The following is a 5,046-nucleotide window of genomic DNA, read 5'->3' on the forward strand; positions in this document are numbered from 1 at the left end:
TCCAATCTGACCAAAAGCTATCGTTGAATCAACTTCGATGTAGAGCAGCTTCGGTCACCTTCTAGATATATTGCAGTTTAAGCTATGTAACTCTCTTAAACACTAAGATGTGTTTTTCTCGCTGTATTGAATATCAGGATGATATTCCAAGTTGAATGCTTGCACTTGAACGTTTGAAATAGACACCTCTTTTGAATTTTCCAACTCCGTAACCCCCTTTTTTTGAATCACTGTGTCTTCACGTCCTTATATAGAGAGTTTGAGGAATAATTCCGTTGGAGGGAAAATTATTCCGTTTGAAATTTGTCTCCCATGCTGATCATGGGTCTTGCATATTTTCAGCATATTTCATGGAGTGGTGATCTTGTAACTTGAACCTCTTGTCTTGTAGTGAATATTTTATAGTTCACTTTCTTGAGTCCATGCTCCACTTTCGTCTTTTGGTAAAAGTTACTCTTTTTATATTCCCATTATTCCTTGTTTGTAGGGAATCAGACCACTTCAGCATTGGTGCACCTTTTGACCGTTTGTGGTGGAAATCTGACGTGTCATCCATTTCCGCCCATTTTGAAATCTTCACGTTCGGCACCTCTTCATTATTCCATCTCCATGATATTCTTCTTCTCCAGACTTTAAGTATGACCGTCATTCAGCTTTGTTGGAGAATTGTTAGTGTATCGAGACCAAGGCTGATATCTTGATTGCTTGATGTCTCGAACTCAAATATCGAGAGGTCTATCTCTCGAACTCTGTTTATGTCTCGAACTGGATAGTTGTATCGAGAGGTCCTACCTCTCGAACTCTGCTTATGTCTCGAGACTTAGTTGATGTCTCGCAGACCCTTATTCCTCCAGTGTTGTCTCGTGCCTTCTCCTGATCTATCTATACAATTACAACACGAGACTTTCTAAGATGTTCACACAAGCTTACCTTAAGCTTAAATATCTTCCGAGTTGAGCTCAAGTTACCCGGTTGTATTTTCGCTCTTAGTTTACTTGTCGAACTTACAGCGTTTTGCCTATGTATCGAGACTTGGGGATTTCTACTTAACATTTGGTATCATCAAAACCTATTACATGATGTTCCTAACAATTTCCCCCTTTTTGATGATGCCAACACTTATACTTACTCTATATGGCTGATTTGATAGAAAGAATTAACATAGATTTTATTTTTCAGCGCATATGGTAAGTTTGACAAATACTCTACTAAAACATGAATAATAGAACTCACGCAACACCCCCAGCAAAAGATATATATATGATTATAAAAGGGAATGTTTACAAAGCAGAGTTTAGAAGAAGAAAATTTTACAAAAGCATACAAGATCAAGAGCAACATAAATTGCAATAACTGGAATAAGATGGAGTTTGGACTACGAGAGCTTACTTCTTGTTGGCTTTCATCTTCTTGTTAATGGCTTCTCGTGTCTTGATGGGGTCTTTCGAATTTACCAGGCTTATGTATTCATCCGTGACATCTAGATGCCTGTAGTTCCTGTAAGCTTCCCCCACGAACTCACCATCAATTACTCCATCTTTCCACCAGGCAATGCATTCTTCTGGAGACATATTGCTGTGTGTAGATATCCCAGTGATTTTCAGAAGCTTGAATATCTCCAGAGTCAGAATTTGTTCAGTGTCTTCTCTGTTCCCAAACTTAAAGTTTGTCATGAGAAGATCTATCTTCCTTTCTTCTTCTGACTGTTGTTCTTGTCTTTTTCTTCTTCTTTCTCTGTCCTCTTCTCTCCTTCTCTCCATTTCCAGTGTACGCTGGACCCTTAGGTTTTCTGCCTGTTTAGCATCCTCCACTACTTTGCTCATGATTCTTGGTATTTTTGGAGGTGGTCCAGCCGGTTCACTTGCTGCCCTTTTCTTGCCAGTTGTGGATGTCCTTCCTTGTGTATTTTCCCCCTTTTTCCCTTTATTTTCCCCCTTGGTGGCATCATCAGTACGGGAAAGGAGGGTGGACATACCTTCGAAGATTGCTTGAAGTTGGGCAGGCACTTGGTTCGACAGATCATCAAGTAGCGCTTTCATCACGTCCTGTCGAGATTTACTGGAATACTGGAAGGCTCGAAGTTCTGCTCGTAGCTCAGCTAACTCAGCTCTCGCACTTTCAGCCTCTGCTCGAGCTACAGCAGCCTCATCGGCAGCCTTGCGTGCTGCATCCTCAGCCCATACTGCCTGTTCGAGAAGTTCGGCATGACGGCCTTGGGATTCACTTGTGCCGGCTGTAGGCATTGCAGCATTGCGGACAACAGTGAGTATCCTCTCGAATTGATCGGCCATAAAGTGACGCACCTCACCAATGAAAGCTTCCTCGGCCTGTTGATCATTGTCAGAAGTAGAAGAAGAAGAGTTAGAAGTACCTTTTAACGGAGGGGACCTGGGTGCTTCCAGATTTCCACCCATAGTTTGCAGTTGTAAGTCCACCTCTCGATTGACATTCTGAGAACCAACAGGGACACTGGGATCAGAGCTCGAAGGTAGCTCCATATCAGGCGCTTCCCGGTTTCCACCTGAGGGATGGATCACTTCTTGCCCTTCACCTCTCGAACCTGTGGCTTCAGCTTCAGCAACCGTTGAGATAGGATCAGCGAAAGGAGAGACTTCTGTATTGGACGCTTCCCGGTTTCCATCCAATGGAAGTTCCTCCTCAGCGTTACCTCTCGAATCAGTGCTGGGAACTTGGTCATCTGCTGGTGGAATTGGAGACGAAGTTTCGATAGGTACTTCCCTGTTTCCACCTTCGATAGTTGCATCGTCCTCCTCAGCACTTCTCGAACCAGCAGGACTTGGAACATTCTGCTCATGTTGCTCATTGTGCTCCTTCTCAGGTGAGTTATGGATCATTATAATTTCAGGAGCACTCCATCGCTGTCTGTCAACCATCCTGGCAGCAAAGGTTGATGCTGTATCATCTGGTAGCAGGAATGGTGATGGCATTTCCATATCGATGGGAAAGCCTGGAAGTTGGAGCAACGGAACTTCACCCTCTCGAACTGTCTGAGCTNTGATATCTTGATTGCTTGATGTCTCGAACTCAAATATCGAGAGGTCTATCTCTCGAACTCTGTTTATGTCTCGAACTGGATAGTTGTATCGAGAGGTCCTACCTCTCGAACTCTGCTTATGTCTCGAGACTTAGTTGATGTCTCGCAGACCCTTATTCCTCCAGTGTTGTCTCGTGCCTTCTCCTGATCTATCTATACAATTACAACACGAGACTTTCTAAGATGTTCACACAAGCTTACCTTAAGCTTAAATATCTTCCGAGTTGAGCTCAAGTTACCCGGTTGTATTTTCGCTCTTAGTTTACTTGTCGAACTTACAGCGTTTTGCCTATGTATCGAGACTTGGGGATTTCTACTTAACATTTGGTATCATCAAAACCTATTACATGATGTTCCTAACAATTTCCCCCTTTTTGATGATGCCAACACTTATACTTACTCTATATGGCTGATTTGATAGAAAGAATTAACATAGATTTTATTTTTCAGCGCATATGGTAAGTTTGACAAATACTCTACTAAAACATGAATAATAGAACTCACGCAACACCCCCAGCAAAAGATATATATATGATTATAAAAGGGAATGTTTACAAAGCAGAGTTTAGAAGAAGAAAATTTTACAAAAGCATACAAGATCAAGAGCAACATAAATTGCAATAACTGGAATAAGATGGAGTTTGGACTACGAGAGCTTACTTCTTGTTGGCTTTCATCTTCTTGTTAATGGCTTCTCGTGTCTTGATGGGGTCTTTCGAATTTACCAGGCTTATGTATTCATCCGTGACATCTAGATGCCTGTAGTTCCTGTAAGCTTCCCCCACGAACTCACCATCAATTACTCCATCTTTCCACCAGGCAATGCATTCTTCTGGAGACATATTGCTGTGTGTAGATATCCCAGTGATTTTCAGAAGCTTGAATATCTCCAGAGTCAGAATTTGTTCAGTGTCTTCTCTGTTCCCAAACTTAAAGTTTGTCATGAGAAGATCTATCTTCCTTTCTTCTTCTGACTGTTGTTCTTGTCTTTTTCTTCTTCTTTCTCTGTCCTCTTCTCTCCTTCTCTCCATTTCCAGTGTACGCTGGACCCTTAGGTTTTCTGCCTGTTTAGCATCCTCCACTACTTTGCTCATGATTCTTGGTATTTTTGGAGGTGGTCCAGCCGGTTCACTTGCTGCCCTTTTCTTGCCAGTTGTGGATGTCCTTCCTTGTGTATTTTCCCCCTTTTTCCCTTTATTTTCCCCCTTGGTGGCATCATCAGTACGGGAAAGGAGGGTGGACATACCTTCGAAGATTGCTTGAAGTTGGGCAGGCACTTGGTTCGACAGATCATCAAGTAGCGCTTTCATCACGTCCTGTCGAGATTTACTGGAATACTGGAAGGCTCGAAGTTCTGCTCGTAGCTCAGCTAACTCAGCTCTCGCACTTTCAGCCTCTGCTCGAGCTACAGCAGCCTCATCGGCAGCCTTGCGTGCTGCATCCTCAGCCCATACTGCCTGTTCGAGAAGTTCGGCATGACGGCCTTGGGATTCACTTGTGCCGGCTGTAGGCATTGCAGCATTGCGGACAACAGTGAGTATCCTCTCGAATTGATCGGCCATAAAGTGACGCACCTCACCAATGAAAGCTTCCTCGGCCTGTTGATCATTGTCAGAAGTAGAAGAAGAAGAGTTAGAAGTACCTTTTAACGGAGGGGACCTGGGTGCTTCCAGATTTCCACCCATAGTTTGCAGTTGTAAGTCCACCTCTCGATTGACATTCTGAGAACCAACAGGGACACTGGGATCAGAGCTCGAAGGTAGCTCCATATCAGGCGCTTCCCGGTTTCCACCTGAGGGATGGATCACTTCTTGCCCTTCACCTCTCGAACCTGTGGCTTCAGCTTCAGCAACCGTTGAGATAGGATCAGCGAAAGGAGAGACTTCTGTATTGGACGCTTCCCGGTTTCCATCCAATGGAAGTTCCTCCTCAGCGTTACCTCTCGAATCAGTGCTGGGAACTTGGTCATCTGCTGGTGGAATTGGAGACGA

Source organism: Ipomoea triloba, chromosome 12 (genome assembly GCF_003576645.1).
Source record: "Ipomoea triloba cultivar NCNSP0323 chromosome 12, ASM357664v1".
Classification (NCBI taxonomy): Eukaryota; Viridiplantae; Streptophyta; class Magnoliopsida; order Solanales; family Convolvulaceae; genus Ipomoea; species Ipomoea triloba.